The 20,539-nt window shown below is 45.6% G+C and overlaps 1 protein-coding gene across 1 annotated transcript in view; it reads right to left on the bottom strand.

Annotated features, from left to right (window-relative positions):
- Positions 1 to 20,539, bottom strand: part of LOC147666655 (E3 ubiquitin-protein ligase TRIM39-like) — a gene marked incomplete at its 5' end in the record, with an annotated part of 136,961 nt that overhangs the window by 48,857 nt on the left and 67,565 nt on the right. The gene's annotated exons all lie outside the window — the stretch shown is intronic.

Below are 20,539 nucleotides of genomic sequence, written 5' to 3'. Positions count from 1 at the left end.
TGTACTAGTCAGTACACTGCATTAGATGGTACAGAGTAAAAGAGCTACTCCAAGGTATACTGTACTACTCGGTACACTGCATTAGATAGTACAGAGTAACAAAGTTACTTCAAGGCATAATATACTAGTCAGTGCTCTATATTAGATGGTGCAGAGTAATAGAGCTACTACAAGGTAAACTGTACTAGTCCGTACACTGCATTAGATGGCTCAGAGTGACATAGCTACTCAAAGGTATACAGAACTACTCAGTACACTGCATTAGATGGTACAGTAACTACAAGGTAAGCAGTACTAGTTAGTACACTGTATTTAATGGTACAGAGTAAGAGAGCTATTAGAAGGTATACTGTACTAGTAGTACTCTTTGTTAGATTGTACAAAGTAACAGAGCTACTCCAATGCACTCTTTACTAGTCAGTACACTGCATTAGATGGTACAGTCTAACAGAGCTCAAATATGAATTCACCTTAAATAAATGAAAATACATGAGACGTTTAGCAAAACAACAACAAGTTGGTTTAATTAAACGCATCGGCTGGGAGAGAATCTACAGAGGCGCGCCTGAAGAGAGCCTCGGAGTACAGAGGTTTTGGCCGTACATACATATATTTTGACGGTACAACAAAGCACTTCAACATTGCAATAAAAGCTTCACAGTCATAAACAACATGCACAACTATCTGATAAGGGGGGGCACAGATGGCTTTCGACATTGGGGAAAGCTAGTGTGGGCCAGAGTGTGTGTGTCCAGATGTCCGGTATGGTGATCGCGTGATCACCCGGTGCGGTGTACATGTTGTGTCCTGATTTGTTCCAAACGACATGCCGCATCTAACTTTGTGGTATTTTGGGAACGAGCGCCTTTGGCAAAACGTGTTTTATTGGGGCGAATCTCCTCGGTCCCGTTTGTGGTGTGACTACCTATCTGTGGGATCGATCAAGGTTTTCTCTTGGTGCGCTTTTGTCTTTGGGCTAAGTGTAACGCACCTGTGACCTGGCAATCGGTAGGCTTGGGTCAAAGGGCCTGTCTAATAATGTATCTCTGACTTGGAGTTGATGGAGAGGTCATCTTGGATAAATCTGACATCAATGATATGGGTTCATGAGTGTGTGCATGTGTAACATGGTGGTCATTGATATATATTTACTGTTATTCTCATTATTGTACTACAGTTGGTACATCGTGCATCAACATCACAATCACTGAGATTGATGTAATTATTTGTGCATAGGTTATGGTGTAAATCGACATTGGATTTACTGGCATTGACATCACTGCGAGTGCATAGGTTACAGCGTACATCGATATGCATTTATTGGTAATGCCACTGCAATGCGTGCATATATCAGGGTGTGCATTGCTATCATATTTATTGATCTCTACAAGAGCTACTTCAATGTACACTGCATTAGATGGTGATGAGTGGCACAGCTACAATAAGGCATTCTGCACTAGCCAGTACACTGTATTAGATGGTACAGAGTGACAAAGATAGCAGAAGGTACACAGTACTACTCAGTACACTGCATTAGATGATATAGAGCAACCGAAATACTCCAATGTATACTGTACTAGTCAGTGCACTCGATTAGGCGGTACTGAGTGACAGAGCTACTAAACGTTATACTGTAGTATTCAGTAGACTACATTGAATTGTACAGAGTGACAGAGCTACTCCAAGATATGCTGTACTAGTCGGTTCACTGCATTAGATGGAACAGAGAGACAGAGCTACTGTAAGGCATACTGTAGTAGTCAGTAGAATGAACAAGATGGTACAGAATTAGAGCGTTACTAGAAGGTATACTGAACTTGTTGGTACACTGTATTTGATGGCACAGAGTAACAGAGCTACTAGAAGGTATACAGTACTAGTCAGTACACGGCATTAGATAGTACAGAGTAAGTAGAAGGTATACAGTATTAGTCAGTACACTGTATTAGATGACAGAGAGTAACAGAGATACTCGAAGGGTTACTATACAAGTCAGTAAATTGTACTAGATGGTACAGCATGGCAAAGCTAGTCTAAGGTATACTGTGCAAGACAGTATACTGCATTAAATGGTACTGAGTGACAGACCTACCAGGAGGTAAACTGTACTAGTCAGTAAACACACTGCATTAGATGGTACAGAGTGACAGAGCATTTAGCAGGTTTACTGTACTAGTCAGTACATTGCATTTGATGACAAAAAGTAAGAAAGCTACTAGAAGGTATACAGTAATAGTCAGTACACTGCATTAGATGGCACAGAGTGTCAGAGCTACTCCAAGGTATACTCTGATAGTCAGTACACTGTATTAGAATGGACAGAGTAAGTAATCTACTTCCATGTGTACTGTACTAGTCAGCTCACTGTATTAGATAGTACAGAATGACAGAGCTACTAGAGGTATTATGTTGTAGTGAGGGCAGGGCCTTGTGTGGGCACATTGCTATGTTAGCATAACCTTATTAGAAGTTTAGACACCATTTTATCCTTTTTCTGCTTTTGCACACAACACTGCATATAACTTGTAAGTTAGGCTACATGAATGTCTTCACATGAGAATGGCTTGTTTTTAACAATCCCTAGACTTACATTGTGACCCTGGTCTGCACAGTGAGTACTAAAGCCTCCAAGTTTATCATAACAATGTAGCTGTTGTTCGGGCTGATCGGCTCACGGTTTAGACATAACATGCAGACAGCTGCATCTAATGAAGATTCTGGCGTCTTTAATATTGCACTGTAGGCATGATTTCAGTCACTTGGAAGAAATCTGTTTCCCAGAGAGAAAGAGCTTTTGCAGATCCTGATGTAAATCATTTCTGCTGATCTTTGAGGTATGGGGTCCCCTATTCAAGCCTAAGAGACCTTCTATATTTTATAAAACAAAGTTCCTAGCTAGGGAGGGTGTTATACTAGGCGCTATAGGAACTGTTTTCACCATCATTGTAATATGATTTCTCCTTTTGTGTTTTATGGAATTGTAACAAGGCTGATCATATTATTTCTAATCATATGTCTGCTTGTGTTAGCAGAAATACTGCATCTTGGAGCACGTCGTTAAAATAAACATTTTATCCTTTCCTGTGTCTCTTTTTACTCCTGTTGTGGACTGGTATGAGAAAACAAACGAAAGAGTGTTCTTGATTCCCACCGTTCCTGAGTCGCATGTTTTGGGTTATCTAATCATTGGTTCCTTTGCTATAGGACGAAGAGCTAATGTGACACTGATGCTAGTCGGTTAGGGGCTCTAGGTACTGACGTGAGTTTTTTGGTCCACCACAATGCACTGAGGTCCTCGGTCTCTGTGCACAGTTCAGTTCATCATCATTCCCTTTGGTATTGCTTTGTTCGCCCTAAATTGGCAGGGTGGGGGGCGTGGCTAGCTGCCTAAGATGGCGGTCGTAACTTAGTAGCGCTCCGGACCCTTGGGGGGGATTGACTCCTCCTATACCGTCACCCCCGGCCGCTACCCGACCGGGGACTTCGGAATCGAGGCGACGGAGTCCCTAGCATTGAGGAGTGCCGCTGATGTTCCTTGGGACCGCGAGACGCTGGAGTTCTGGTCCTGGGCCTGATTGCCGCTGAGCTCGGGCGGAGGCCGGGACCTGGCGCGAGGTGCGGGCTCGCGCACAGCACGGACAGCCCCGCGTGCCGTAGTACGAGGCCCAATTTAAACCCGGCGACATCGGGATTCCCCTGCCCCTCCATAGTAACACCCTACCGGATCTACACACAACGTCGAGAGGCAGGCACACCGCAAGGTGACCCCCGCATGGTAGCTGCGGGCAGCCACACGGACTGGCGGCGGTGCTGCCCTGGGGGCACCAGACGAGTAGGGGACGGCGGTGAACTCTGGAGGCCCATCGAAGGGCGGCGCAGTGAGTGATAATTCAGCATTCTCCCGCACTGGCCCACACGCCTTGCCCCTGAGTCTGGCAGTCAGCCGGAGCACGCAGCTGGGTGTGTCCTTTGAGGCTAGAGGGTCAGCTGAGCTGGGACACTATAGACACATGCGGAGGGCCCCGGGGGCGTGACAACGGAACCCTGTGAATTCTGTCAGGTGAATGCAGAGGGCCTCTACCCTACAGTAGGGAGAGCCGTCGCACGAGACACCCAGTACTTTACAGTGCTGACCTTCACGGAACTGTGGCAATGAGGTGAGTGTCTCCCCCAGTATAGGACCTACGCTACTAACACTCAGACATTGTGCTGACCGGTGAGAAGAGAGTAAGGTCCTGCTACGCTATGCAGCCCGGTACATGTGCAGGAAAGGAAGCGCCGGCTGGAATTGACCTTTAACCTTTAATGAGCCACTAGCCACTACTACCGGGCCCTCAGACCGGCATTGGCATACTCAACGCGGCAATCTACAACCCAACCCAGCGAGCAGCTACCTGGTTGGATACTGGGTGGGAAGGGTTATCCTCCTGATTGTACCTAGAGGGGTATAAAAATTTCTGCCCCCCCAGTTACTGGATCTCCCATTCGGACCGCAGGGTTTCAACAACAACACATATCCAATGTCTACTGAGGGTAAGAAGGGACTCACTTCTACCATTGTCCAGAACATTGCCGACACCCCTCTTGATCATCCACTGGGACGAGCTTACACTGCGCTTAACTGAGATCCCGCATCATGGGTAGAGTTCGGGTGAAGACGCTGGAGGGCCAACGAGGAACTGGCCCCCCCTCCACCATGACGGAACACCCTAGCCGGCCCGCCTCGCCTGGGGCAACGTCTAATGAGCCTACTGATGAACCACCCGATAAACTAGACCTCATTCTTAAGGAGATCCGAGATGCTAGAGCGGCGCTCAAGTTGCAGATGGGTACACTCACCACAGGATTGACGCTACTCAGAGCAGACCATGGTAAGCTGGCCGACCCGGTCAAAGACCACAGATAATCCATCATGGACCTGAACCTCAGAGTGGCAGAGAACTCGTCCACCTTACAACAGCTCCAACAGCAGATAACAACCCTCTTAGATCGGGTGTAAGATGCGGAGGGCAGGAACAGGTGTAATAATGTACGCGTTATTGGCCTACCGGAACACAGCGAAGGGGTTAAGGCGGCAGAATTTATGGAAGCATGGTTCAGAGACCATGTGGCGCCTGGAGGACTTTCTCCATACTTTTGTGTCAAACAGGCTAACAGAATTCCGACCGGACCACCCAGACCTGGTGCGCTGCCCCGCCCTCTGATAGTAAAAATCCTAAATTATAGGGACTGTGACGTCCTGCTACAGAAAGCGAGAGTAAAAAGGCTAATCCAATTCGAAAACCACCATATATCGTTGTACCCAGACTATACCATCTTGGTGCAGAGGCAGAGATCGTCCTATCAAGCCGTAAAGAAAAAACTCCAGAAAGCACAACTCAAATACGCACTTCTGTATCCTGCCCGGCTGAAAGTTATTCACGACAAAAAAACTCACTTTTTCGAAAACCCAGCAGATGTTGAGGAATGGATGGAAGTTAGGTGCATTGGCTCTAGCCAGATAAGACACTCGGACTTCTCTTCGCAGGACTCAGGCAAATTCCCTAAACGGGGTTCCCATCGATCCCAGAACTCCCACTGGAGTAAAGGCGGCGCCGGTCCATTGCGCGAACAACAACATCGTGACCAGGAGGGGGCCCTTGCGGTTGCAGGTGCATTCCGTGAAGATTCAAACAAAATCCCCACGAACTTAGAGGACAGTACTCTACATTCAGATTCCGAACACAGTATAACTCTCTTCCCCACGATGACACCCCGGGCACCGGATGACTTAATTGATAACTGAACACAGACGACGAGTCTACAATGCCTCAAGAAATGCTCTGTGGTATTTGCTTCTACAGATAGCATGGACTCCACACCTCAGAGACTGTCATATCCTTTTTTCGGAATGGTCCTTTTGAGCATCATCACTTTGCTATAATCTGTTTATTAATATAGAGGGCTCGAATTGTTTGGTACAACAAGGTAGATTGAACACCTCTGTAAATGAGCATTGTGCTATGTTTTTGTGGGGGCTCTGGAATTCTCTTGCAAATGATTGCTTAAGACGGGAATACTGTCCCTGACAAACCTAATTATAACACCCTGCCAGGGCAGCGTTCCGTAGAGCCGCCGGGTTGCAAACCTTCCTATGACCATGACCATGACTGGGGGCGGCTGCCCCCCTACTAGCGTATGAACCATTATCTGGTATGTAATGCTTGTGCACAGTTGTTGGGCCCAACATAGTTCAGACGCTACGCCAAGTTTTGTTAATGTTTTGGGGAAAGGGGACTCCTGGTCGGGTTTGGTCAATAGGTTCCACGTGCCTTGGAGCTCCACATTACACACAGGGACATGCCCAGGACTGTTACCACGCTAGGGTCTTGCAACCTAATCACATGAACGTACGTGGGTTGGGGGCGATTCAGAAATGGCACCGTATACATGCACATCTCCTCAAGCGCAAGACACATGTAGCGTTCCTCCAAGAATCCCACTTAACTGAGTCTGAAATACATAAAACTTGCAAAACAGATCTACTCTACTAATTATTTAGTCAGAGGTGCGACCATTGGATACACCACAGGGTCTTTACGCCACATAGGTTAGACAGGGGTGAGTTGCACTCATTACTACTGCCCAGAGCCTAGATTCCTGCAAATAGCCCTCCCCTATTGAAGACTGTCTTACAATGCTGGAGGAAGGCATTATCATACACCTCCCCAGTGACCCCTTACGCCATGAACATCCCCTTGGGTATTCCCACACCACAAGGCAGACTCATGAAGGCCAGGATACGGGACTGGGCAGACGCAGGAGTAGAGAACATCGGCGCATTCTTCAGGGATGGTACTATACTCGATCATGACCCTTTTCTACAGGCTACGGGCGCATCACCATGCTTATACTTACTACACGCTACAGTGTCATACTATATTAGGAACGCCTGGGCCTCACAGCGGAGTGAACCCCCACAATATAACCTGGTTCATCTCTTATACTACATGGGAACTTGGGGGCACTTGGTCCGTTGGCTATACACAGGTATCCGGACACATGCAGCAATCACACTCATGTCCCTTTGAGCACACTGGTCCGAGGACTCTAGTATTGAAATCACTGACATGGTCTGGAAATGTATGCTTGAACACCCCAAAAAAGTTTATCCAGACGATGGTCCTTCATACATCATACCTTTCCCCTAGGAGGATTCATTGCATGTTCCCAGACTCCTCCCATTGATGCCCCCGCTGTAAGGGAGATGAGCGGACTTCCTTCATATGCTATGGTCCTGTCCCTGCCTTCGGGACTACTGGGTGGGAGTCCGCCACTCTCTGAACGAAGTCACACAACTCCGGGTTCCGGACGATGCTTTGAATTGCCTCATAGGCCTCCGCAGATGCTCAGGGGTGCAGAAAGTGTGGTTAAAGTTTTTAGACTTGGCCCTCATTTTAGCAGTAAGAGCCCTCACAATGAGGTGGAAGTTCCCCAGATGTCCCGCGGTATCCACTTGGCAGGCTGACATGCTTCGGTGGGGGAGAGCAGAGGGTGTAGCTCTCCGTAGAGAGGAAGAGAGGGGGCTAAGAAAGCAACCCATCTCGATGGAATGGGTGGCTATGCTGATTGAACTTGAATTGATTGACTAATTTCCCCCACAGGATACCCCAACCACATAGCACATAATGTTGCTCTGCAACTTCTCATTTGTATTTTTATTTTAAAAAGTTTTATATAGTGCGAACCAGATCCCAGGGGATATCAGGGCGCTTTACAAAATGATGAAGGTAGAGTATTGCTCCAGTATCGATAACAAAAGAATAACAAACAGTTGTAGGTCCCGAGACCCAAACCCACGCACTACAACCCAAGGACACTACAGTCCCTCGAGTGTTACGCCTATGGTGACCTACCCTGATTATCATGCAAGCTGGAGTAAGATCGACCAGAATTTGGGGTTGGGCGGGCTAGGGAGGGAGGGGGACACGATTGAACAGGTTCTTCTTGTTAATTGGAAATTTGAAGGCTTTATATTGTCAAATTCTATATTGGGACTCCGACGTTTTAGTACTGACGATATCATTGGAGATCTTTGTCCTTGGTCTTGAGATGTATATATATATATATATATATATATATATTTTTTTTTTAATTTTATATAGCGCGAACCAGATCTCGAAGGATATCAGAGCGCTTTACATGAGGATCAAATGAGTCAACAAATTACAACCGTTACCAGAGCATAGTAAAACACAGGAAAGAAACACTGTTACGGGAATTCGTCAGGAATAGCAAAAGTAACAGTGATCATGGAGACACGAAACGGGGAGACGAGGAAAAAAATGTCAGACGTCCAGCTGGGTAGATGACAGCCAGGGGCCAGACTCCTCTATAGCTGCATGGAACAGTTCCACTAGACATCGGCCATGGTTGCTCGGGCTCCGCAGTTGGTGAAAACAGTTTTGGTATCAGTGAAGAAAATGTGGTCAAATCGGTTTTCTAGTAATTCCACCATATCAGCATGCTCACAACAAATCACATGGTAACATTCATTATCCAAGTATTTAGGCAGCAAGGTGTTCATCAGCTCGGCAGCATTTGAAGGCTTCAGTATGACACAATTACCTGCTGCAATATCACCAATCAACGGTACAAGGCTCTGCTGAATAGGGAAAGCCCAGCTACTAATAATAAGTACATCGCCAACTGGTTCAGACTGCACAAAACAAGTATCCAGAAGAGAGGTCATGCTTTTCTCCATGTATTCAGGTTGCATCCATTTCTCCAGGTTGTTTATTGCGTAGCGGGCTTCATTCTTCACGGTGGTGATCTCTGACAGAAGGGTTTCAAACCTAGGCCGACGGAAATCCTTCTGCAATGCTTCTACAAACGGATTTTCATTGTTTTCAAGCATCTGAAAAATAGCTTCTAATTGAGCAATTGGAAACTCCAAAGTCCTGGTTTTCCCAGATGCGAGCGCACCCCAGGACTTTCGAAGGGCTTCTTCACAAATCAAAGAGGTGGAGGGTTTCCGAGGCTCAACCACTGTCCTTCGCAGAGCTCTGAACCAACGAGAGGGAGAGGGGGACAGAGGATCCATGGCGGACCCGGGCACCTCCAAGAACGGCGTCTGCAAGGAGCCTCGGCCTCTTGACACCCGGCGGAAGTTATGGTGGACAGACAAGTCAAGAGATAAAATGAAGACAAGGCGTGAGACTGCAAAGGGCGGAGGTGGGAGAGGGGCTGCCGGCGTTTGCGGTTTTAATTTAAAAAAAATAACGTTGTCCATGAAGTGGCTGGTTTTGTCTTGCTGCGGGAGCTGCTGACCTCTCACTGACTCATTGGTTCAAAATCACAACAGTTCAGTAGTGAACGCCAGCTGGCTGCGGAGACATAGTTAAAGGTCCCAAAATGCATATGCATGACCAGGACGAAAGAGAAACAAAAGAAGCTTTCCCTTGGCAGAGAGGCCCTTCCCATAGAGTGAAATACGCAGAATCTGTATGTTGTAACTACTGCAAATACAAAAGACCACCTCTGTAGAATACTCATTGCATTGTATAAAGTGGCAAAGTCATCAATAAAGTCTGTTAAAAAAAGAGAAGTTGGCAGGGTATGCTCAGACGTGGGTCCCTTGCTCACTTTGCCACTGGATTCAATCTAGCCTGGCTGATGATGGCTGATTGGCCAGAAACCGGTCCCAGGATGCTTGTTACAGGTCTAGGGAAGACATGGCTTGGCAGTTCGGGCTGGTCTGTTCCCATGAGGCACAGGATCAGACTGATTTGCATATGTCCATGTCTGAACTGGGGTGGTGGAGTGAGCTAAAGAATGATGATGGATTAAATCCAGATCAGTTGACTGAGGGTGAGTGTTTGATTTGCTCAAACGCTCTGTCCATCATCCCCTTTGGTATCGATTTGTTCACCCTAAGTTGGCAGGGTATGCCCAGACGTGGGTCCCTTGCTCACTTTGCCACTGGATTCAAGCTAGCCTGGCTGATGATGGCTGTTTGGCCAGAAACCGGTCCAAGGATGCTTGTTTCCGGTCCAGGGAAGACATGGCTTGGCAGTTCAGGCTAGTCTGTTCCCATGAGGCACAAGGCCAGACTGATTAGCATTTGGCCATGTCTGAACTGGGGTGGTGGAGTGAGCTAAAAAATGATGATAGATTAAACCCAGATCAGTTGACTGGTGGTGAGTGTTTCATTTGGTCAAACGCTCCGTCCATCATCCCCTTTGGTATCGCTCAGTTCTGTGGCTGAGCAGAATCCCTGCAACATGGCGCACCTACCGTAGTGGTCTTATTTTGAGACTCTTGAGTAGTGCTTATATCAGTCCAGGACCCCCTCACTATTGTTTCCGGTTGACAGTGGTGACGGATGAAACTACGTATGGTTAAATAGGTCATTCAAGCTTGATAATTTAAAACCGTTTTTCAGTGAATTACTACCCAGTTGTGCTACATTACATTTGCATTGTTCTTTGTTCTTTTCCGTGTCCTTATGGCTGACGTTGACATCCCACAGCATAGTAGGGTGGCCGTCTGCAATCATTTGCAGACGTATGGCGTCACAGTGGATGGCTTAGAGGTTGTTTTTGTGGTGAGTACTGAGGCAGCATACCTATTTGAGCTCTTCTACTCATGGGTTACCTTTCCTGCGGTTGATGCAAGATCCGGTTTGTTTCACATTTACACTCCCACAGCAATGCCGATACACTACGCCCCATACAGGACTCTGGAAAGCTCTATTAATGCTTGGCAGCATCGCGTTTAGTTTGATGGCGCCCTTCTCCAAACCTGAACGTCGGTTCGGTTGGGCCCTTTGTCTATTGCAGGGTCCACGTGGCCGGTTTTGGCCGGCTACACACCGCATACGCGTTATAACACTGTCACTGTTGAGGAGTTGAGTGCGCTCTATACCTCATTGGTTAGAGTGTACCGAACTCTGGTACAATATGTGACCCGCAACGTCCAGGTGGGGGCACCTGGTGCTTTGTCGAGTCCATTTGGACCAGCCGGGATCAAAATTAATCCCGTCATGGTGAATTCGGTTATGGGCATGTGCCCCCAAGATAAGAATGATATGCCTTTTTGGCTTGCTGAAAAATTTGACTAACTGGAAGCGGTATTTCCTAACACAACTCCTGTTGAAAAACACAGGATTCTCACTATTAGTTTGCAGAAAGACTTAATACCGGAGGTTCCAGATTGTGAAACTTGGGGCAAGATTTTTGTGACAGTCTATGCTAAGTGCTTCGGCACTCTGTCCAGGGCTGTCTTACCCTCCGTCATTAAGCGTGTACAAGATGAACACAGAGTGGAGGCGGCTGTTGAATTGGGGATGAGACTCGTGGGAGTGTTTGACGTAGTTTCCGATCTCATCCTTGCTAATGTCAAGGGAGTTGCGGTCAGCTTTCAGGTGTTGAATGCTTTGTACGATGTCCCCAAGGCCGATAAACCCTGTCAGTTACCGAAAATTATTACGGCGGCCGTAATAGTTTGGGTATTAAGCCTTTTGCCAAAGCAGCGTAGAAGCAAACACAGGCGGCGAAATCTGACAAGGATGAACGCCCCAATTTTCCAAAGCAGATTTGGAATAAGAATAAGAAACAGGGGAAACAGCAACAGAAACTGGTCCTGCCCCACTAATACCGGCGTCTACTAAGCGCACGTCTGATTTGCACAACCGCGCTACTATTAGGTCACCTGATTGTTTTCAGGTTCCTGATCAACGTTCTCCTCGCTCTTTGCAGGATACATCGGTCTCACCCACTGGTGGAGAAGATGGCAGTAGAGGTCGGGGTGCACAACAAAGTCGTGAACAGCCCCGCAAGACAGACGGTAAAGGCAAGCAGGACGACTCTCAACATCAAAGACCCCAGTTTCAGAAAAAGAAAGTTGCAGTTACAGCAAGATATGCAAAACAAAGGACCTCTGTAATTTAATCCAGGGGTCCCGGGGGATTGGAGAGGGTATATGGAGTACGTCCTCCCAGTGAATACTCTGCAACAAAAAATACTCCAAAAGCACCCTACTGAAGAACTAGAAAGTTCAATGTAGGTTGCGCTCATAGGAAGAGAAGTTCAATGTAGGTTGCGCTCATAGGAAGAGAAGGGGACCTATGTGTAAGGAGGGATTAAACACTATTCAACTAGGGATGTGTTTGATATGCTAACCATATCTATATGTATGGAGGGGGGGCAACGCTAGTTGTTTTTAGTTACCCTCACACACCCTAGTGGTGTCATGCTTCATCATTGGGTCACCCCGACTCCTACAGGTCGGGTGGGCTCAACCACAGTGTTGGGAAGCTTTTATGATAATGAAGGAAAAAGGGGTATATATAAAATACCTCAATCAGATCCCCGGTATCCCTTTATTCATGGGTCTGGTTGGGTTGTTAAAAATAGAATAAAAGTAGGGTTTGTTAGGATTTTTATGGTCCTATGACCCTAGTGAAGTGCTGACATGTTTCAGTCCTTATGAGGCCATAAAGGTCCCGTACTTTCTTCAGGGCAAGATTCAGAGACCCCCTTATGTGTGGGGATGCTAAAGAGGGGGAATTCCCTACTCTATTGGCATGGCGAGGGAAGAGTAGCTTCTCCTCGTGTTCGTATAGTTCTGTTACTAAGAAATGCCAGGCTCCATCTGTAGAGAAATATAGCATATAAAATCTTTATCAGAAACAGACATTATCTGTATACTAGTATAAAATCCCTGTGCATGGCATGGCATGCTGAGTGAACATGCTCAATTGGTGGAGAGCACGAATGGTCTCATTCTATGTCACTTCTATGTAGTATATAGTGGCATTCTCATTATGTGACACCCAACAGTTAGTGTCAAAACATCACACTCCATTAAACTCCAACGGTGTGGCACATGTGTGGCTTGTGAATTCACTGAACACACCACACATCTAGATCTTGGCCTAAATACACCTTGGGAACAAAGATGCCACACAAATTGCAACTCTGAGGCAGTAATTTACTTGATCAAGTGCCCGTGTCAATTGTCCTATGTGGGTATGACTTCACGCAAGATAAAGATACGTATCAGCGAGCATCGCAGTACAATAAGAAGAGCAGTTACTGCTACCAGACTCACAGCACATTTTATAGAAAATAACCACAAAGATACTGATATTAAATGGACAGTGATTGAAAAAGTTAGGCCTGGCAACAACCTACAAAAGGTATTATTAGAGAAAGAGCAGAGATGGGTCTACCGTCTCAGGACTCACATATCGGGCCTCAATGACTCTATACCATGGGCTCAATTGAGAAAATGACATTATAAGATGATGAATCAAACAACAATATTATAACATTTTGAATCACCCATACATATCAGGAATGATGGATACTTGTATAACCTATGCTGTGAACATAAAAAACTGATCATGATCAGAGCTGAGTGATCATCTACATCCAGTTGGTATTAATGGGTTCTCCCCTATATGTACAATTGAAGATCTGACAATTCCTGGTTATGATTGAACTCAATAGTTATCATACATAGCATTCTGAAATAATGCAGGAATCTAGATACTGTGACCGTACCAAGCTCAAATTGGCCAGAAGACAACACACTAGTCGCCTGCCACTGCTAGTTCAAATGGGCATACCTATGAGTCTACCAGTGTGTTAAGAATATATATTTACACGTTGCCTGACAGTTCACAATGTGTTTGTTTGACTTTAGTTAGTGCATCTTGGTATATTAAAAGTCGAGGTGTTCAGCAACTAACACCTTATTTTTAATAACATTTCAAAATAAAGTTAATATCACTTCATTCACCAAAAGCAAAACTGTGAGAGGAAGACAGAATTAAAATATGTATAAGTGGTGGAACTGTACAGAGGAGCCTGTACTAATCAGCTTTGGGCAACAACTTTTTAATCCCCTTCTTTCGCGGTACTTCCGGTACGATAATCTGGGGGAAAAACTACATTTCCCATGACCCTTCGAGAATGGGGACGCGCTCACTTCCGGTTATGGCGTCACAGGCATGACGCCGAACGCGGAAATAAACACAACTTTCACCCGCATCGGCTCGAACAGCAGCCACAAGCCGGCGAGCGGGTCCGTTTATTTTGGGTAGGGTGCGTCCTCTAAACAAGTAAGTGGAGACTCTCCTTTTGATTGCTGCGGGCTCCTATGAGCTAAACATAGTCCCGCTGGAGCCTTTTTCTAACGCTAGACCCACTCATATTTAAAGACAATACCTAACTCTCTACTACACTTTAACTAGGAGAGTATGCCCTAATGTCCCGCCCACTGAGGTGCCTGCGCCCAACATAATTTGGGTAAGTGGACAAACGAATTACCAACTGGTGCATGAAGTATGTGAATATATGTCCTCAGAGTGTGATATATGAATGTAGAATATATATGTTTGTTTGTCTTGTGTGATTCTTTTACTGCAATTGAGACTTCGACCACTTGTTTTATACTTCACTTCACAGTCTCACACCGTTGGAGTTTAATGGAGTGTGATGTTTTGACACTAACTGTTGGGTGTCACATAATGAGAATGCCACTATATACTACATAGAAGTGACATAGAATGAGACCATTCATGCTCTCCACCAATTGAGCATGTTCACTCAGCATGCCATGCACAGGGATTTTATACTAGTATACAGATGTCTGTTTCTGATAAAGATTTTATATGCTATATTTCTCTACAGATGGAGCCTGGCATTTCTTAGTAACAGAACTATACGAACACGAGGAGAAGCTACTCTTCCCTCGCCACGCCAATAGAGTAGGGAATTCCCCCTCTTTAGCATCCCCACACATAAGGGGGTCTCTGAATCTTGCCCTGAAGAAAGTCCGGGACCTTTATGGCCTCATAAGGACTGAAACATGTCGGCACTTCACTAGGGTCATAGGACCATAAAAATCCTAACGAACCCTACTTTTATTCTATTTTTAACAACCCAACCAGACCCATGAATAAAGGGATACCGGGGGTCTGATTGAGGTATTTTATATATCCCCTTTTTCCTTCATTATCATAAGAGCTTCCCAACACTGTGGTTGAGCCCACCCCGGCCTGTAGGAGTCGGGGTGACCCAATGATGAAGCATGACACCACTAGGGTGTGTGAGGGTAACTAAAAACAACTAGTGTTGCCCCCCCTCCATACATATAGATGTGGTTAGCATATCAAACACATCCCTAGTTGAATAGTGTTTAATCCCTCCTTACACATAGGTCCCCTTCTCTTCCTATGAGCGCAACCTACATTGAACTTTCTAGTTCTTCAGTAGGGTGCTTTTGGAGTATTTTTTGTTACAGCAAGATATGCCACGGATAGTGAGAACACAGCTTCGGAACATGACGTGGGCGCTGACGCTGTTAGACAGCACAGCGGAAATTACCATAGTGCGGGAAGCGTTGCGTCCGCTTCTGAAGGTGACAGCAATGGACACGTTCTTTGCTGTTGAGATGGCTGACACTAGAGTGGCTCCCCCTGAAAGACTTTATGAAATAGTCCTTTTAATTGAAGGTGACATACAACGCACTATAAAAGGGGTATTTTGGGAGAATCTAACGACTACCTATGACATTTTGTTGGCAGAGGCCGCCTGGCCTCCACCTTTTGTTTTAGCTGCTCCGCAAGGGGAGGAGGTGATCCTCCCTAGTTTCGCACACACTGTGCCGAAGGAGCAGGCTCTGCATGTTGCAGGAGTGGGCGAAGGTGCTTGCACCGGCTTTGCACCGTACTCATTGTGGTTGGGACAAATTTTCTCCCCAACATGAGATACCATTGAGGTCTATGCCACAGCCCCAACCCCAATATCCCATGCGGCATGAAGGAAAAGCTCCAGTGGCAGAAATCCTTGAACAATTGGAATATCAGGGTGTGATTGAAACATGTGTGTCACCGATGAATAACCCTCTTTTTACTGTGACTAAGCCTGATGGCTCGTACCGTTTGGTGTTGGATTACCAGCACTTAAACTCCCATTGTCAGACCTGCGCGGTACAGAATACTCACAGTTCTGCCCCTGTGGGATAGTCCTGTGCTTAAAAGGTTTAAGACCACACTTGACATATCCAATGGCTTTTTCAGCCATTACCTGTCCTCAATTAGTAGTCAATGGACAGCTTTTACCTATGGTGGCAAACAAAGACAGTTCCAAAGATTAGCTATGGGCTACAAGAACAGTCTCGGCGTATTTGCCACCCGCATAGTCTCTGTTTTGGAGGGACTCGACCCAGATGCATGTTCGTATGTGGATGGCATTTATGTCACAGACGACAAATTATTGCTGCACCAGAGTCTCGTTCACTGCATAATTTGTATGTTTGCGGACTTTGGTTACAAAACTTCGCAAAATCACACATTGCAGAGTACACAGTGTTGTTCTTGGGCTATGAGCTCAACAATGAAGGTCGAGGTTTAGTACCTCACTTCCTGGAGAAATGCGCACAGCTGCGCGCTCCGACAACTCTGAAAAAACTACAATCTTTGCTGGGTTTCTTGAAGTTTGGGCGTACTTACATTCCCGAAAATGCCCAGAGTATCAAGCCTCTTTACGCTTTGGTACAAACTACTTTCAACAAATCCTGATGGCTGCCTACACATTCAGCCATCTTGCAATCTTTGCAGGCTGATCTTCTAGAATCTAAATTCTTACTGACTCGTGATAACCACACCAACCTAGTGATAAGAATCGTACCTGGGGCGGTGGTTTTCACGTACCTGACTTTTAATGAGGGGGACACAGTCCCTATCGCTTACAAGTCACAACTGTACACTTCGGCTGACATTTGTTTTTCCACTGTGGAAAAAGTTTTGAGAACAGTGCAGATGGCGATTCTGAAGGAACGAGCACTGTCGCAGGGGAAACGCTTGTTGGTTGTTACACCGTATCCTGCCTTGGAGGTAGTGACGAAAGCCAGTGTACCGAATTCGAAAGCTTTGCACCCTCGGTGTATACAATGGGCCACATCTTTGAGGTCTCCGGATGTCACTTTCATTTTTGATCCCTCCTTGCAATCTCAGGAGTGCTTGCAGTATGAATTTGTTAATCCGGCTCCTCTGACCATGCGCCCGCTGGAAGATTTCCAATGTATCATTTATACTGACGGTTCGGCACAACCGGCAACGAGTTCAAAGCATGCGTATTCTTCGGCCTGCGCAATCGTGGTGGATACCATGGTGAATGGAGAGTTCAAGTCCGATGTCGTGCATACACAGGCGTTAGGGGACTGTACCACCCAATTGGCAGAGCTACGTACTCTGGTGCTTGCACTGGAGTACGCTGACCCTTGTGTGACTACTCTGATTGTAAGTGACTCTTACTACTGTGTTCAGTCTTACAATGACAATTTATTCTTTTGGGCTCAAAATGAATATTGTGATTCCAAAGGTAACACAATAAAACACAAAATGCTCTGGGTTCGAGTGGCTGAGCTTAAAGAACGGCTGCCTCTCGTGTTTGTAATTCATACTCTTGGCCGCAAAGGAGTGCTGATTCTTGAACTGTTGTAAGGGATTTGCGTCTTTGTGGGAATTTTTGCATGTGGTACCTTTCACTCGGACCAGGATCTAGCGTTCGCCTCTAAGGGGGTACAAGGATGCCATGGGGGTCCAAGTCACATTTTCATCTCCATACAGGTCTGAGGGCAATAGTGTTGTGGAGCAGATGAACTGTGACTTAAAACTCTAGCTGTCAAGGATTGCTTTAGGTACAGGCCGGACCTGGCTAGCCTATCCTAATAGAATGCAATGTGCACTTAATAATCTCCCTAGAAAGTCTCTGGGTGGTCGGAGCCCATATGAAATGCTCTTTGGCATCAAAATGTTTGTTACGGACCTTGTGGGTCTAGACCTGGCGGCGTCTGCCGCTCCCTTTGACGTAGATGAACATTGTTCTGTTTTCCAGAATCTACAAAAGACACGTTACAGTCTTGGAAAAGAACATTTGCCCTCCACAACTGATGCTGCGTTGAAGATTCCGGTAGTTGCCTGGCTACCCCGAGTTGGTGAATTGGTCCGAGAGAAGGTCGAGAACAGGAAAGAGTTTGGCCCCTCATCATGCTCCAGTTCCTGTGCTTGGCGTGCAGGGTACAAGAACAGTCATTTTACCTCCACTTCCTGGCCGCAAGGAGAACAGGTACTTCTCCATTGACAATGTCAAACTACACAGATTGGCCGATTCTTCTTAGTATGACACCTGCGGTCACTTGTCCAGCAATGCTGAGAAACTCTGTTTTGGCTCCGGCAACTACCACCCGGCCTGACGTTGCCATCGAGATGACTACAGTTACAAATCCTTTATTGAATCCACCGGCTGGTGATTCCCTTGATGATACTGAGTATACTTACCGCACAGATATGTCCATGCCCGATTTGCAGACATGTGTGGCTAATCAGTCACGCTTTTCATTTGACACTGACTCTGTCTCATCAAAGTCCCCATCAAAAGTCTAAATTTTTGCTGTTTGGTTTAAAAAACATATTTGATACCCCCTTGGACTTACATTTGGCTGGTGCTATTTTCTATTTTTTCTTCATGTCAATTGGATTTGTGGTATATTTTTTTCCGTCTTGTTAATGGACATTATGTGAAAGAAAGATCTACAATTAGATTTATTGATGGAACTTTGGCACCCTACTCCTCATCACACATCATGAAGAGGGACCAGACTTTTGTGAATATCACTGCTTGGCCTGTCTTAGATGAACTTGCGTGGGACCCCTTAAAATTTCGAATCCACGGACCCACAGAGGTCATTAATGTCCCTAATGCACTTCGTGTTTCAATGGGGGGTGTGGTGAAAGAAAACATTCGCTCTGAAGATTGGGATGTACAAGCCGTAGAGGCTCTATTTCCTGATTTGAAATATTATGCTGCCTTTGATGCTGAAGATTTGTACTTAGATTTCACAAATTATGCTGACTTATTTTGCTACCAACACTATGGCAATCATTTTCTGCACAAAGCAAACACATTTAGAAATATGGTTAATTATACACAATGGGAACATTGTCCCACCCCTGTTGAAGGCAGCTCCAGAAATCTTTTGAAAAAGTTTACTTATTTTACTGACTTTAATCAGTCCAATCCTGATGCATTTTATTTCAAGATGACTGCTATGTCCTCTTCCAAAATTAGACTCACCCACACAAAATTATTGTATTCAAAGTCCTTTATGGACCGATTGGCAATAGGGGGCTAAGAGCTGTGGAAAGATGCTATTGATCTTAAATCTGTTTGGGGTTCTAAAAGTTGGCAAGTTCAAGGCACTGAGGCTTTGCTTCGTGTATGTCTCATCCCGAGCCATATGTTGTTTTCGAACTCGACTATTTCACAAACCACCTGCTTTGGACTGGCTACGTGTAAAAAATTGAATGCTCCTTCTCTACCTGATTTGGGAGAATACCTCACCTGGTACATCACACCAGTAAGTCCCTTAGTGATTTAAAGTCTCTGTTATCAAATTCGTCCTTTAATATTCCCAGTTTGGATCCCCAAGGTTGGTTATTATGGCAAAAAAGTTCAGATTCATGCCAACATCGTTTTCTGGGTCTGGCCCCAGGTTACACACAGGTTAGGGTGGATCCCCGTTTTCAAAGTGGCCATTCAGTCACTACCTATTCAGTAGGCAAGCTATGTCAGAACTGGCTTCAACATTCCACTTTAGCGTCGGTTAAGCTTCATTTATCTAAATTGACGGACGATGTTGATTTGAATGACTTTGTGAAAGGTCCTGCCACGGGCAGATCCAAAAGATGGATTTTCGCTATTTACACGAGGTTTGGAAACTGTCCCAAGTTGAAGCTGCTTCTAGGTTAAGGGCTACTGATCAAGCTAATTTAGAAAATGTGTTTGCAGTTGTAGATAATAGCATTAACACACTTTCTTCCCGAATTTACACCTTAGACAATATTGCTTCTTCTGTCGTAGATATTGTGCAAGATGATGTCTCTGTTTTGTACCATGGTCAAAATCAATTACGTTCTATTATGCAGTCAGTGTAGGTGCATGTGCTGGATCAGTGTAGGTGCATGCGCTGGATCAGTGTAGGTGCATGCGCTGGGTCAGTGAAGAAGCATGTGCTGGGTCAGTGTAGATGCATGTGCTGGTTCCGTGTAGATGCATGGGCTAGGTCATTGTAGGTGCATGTGCTAGGCCACTGAGGTTCTAGCAGTATTATTAAATTGAGGTGTGAAAATACCACATCTGAATTTCTGATAAACTTAGCATGAATGTCCAAGGGAGAAGAATTATTTAAACAAAGGAAATGCAGCAGCATATATACATAATGGAGAGAAGTGAGAATCTAGAAAAATCCGAAAAAGACACAAATCAAGTAACTGTACCCTGACTTGAGTGTACCTTACCATAATAAACCATACTATACCATACCACCTGATCCCGTCCCAGATGATACCATCCAATCTCCTACCAAAATACCATATTATACCATATCATATCGCCATTCCATTCCCACAATACCAAACCATCCCATACCACCATAACATATTATACCATGATCCCAACCCATAGCACACCACATCATCCAATCTGAT

This window comes from Lissotriton vulgaris, unplaced genomic scaffold, assembly GCF_964263255.1.
Source record: "Lissotriton vulgaris unplaced genomic scaffold, aLisVul1.2 SCAFFOLD_3038, whole genome shotgun sequence".
Lineage (NCBI taxonomy): Eukaryota > Metazoa > Chordata > Amphibia > Caudata > Salamandridae > Lissotriton > Lissotriton vulgaris.
The sequence above is the reverse complement of the archived record's forward strand: the minus strand, read 5'-3'. Positions and strand labels throughout refer to the sequence as shown.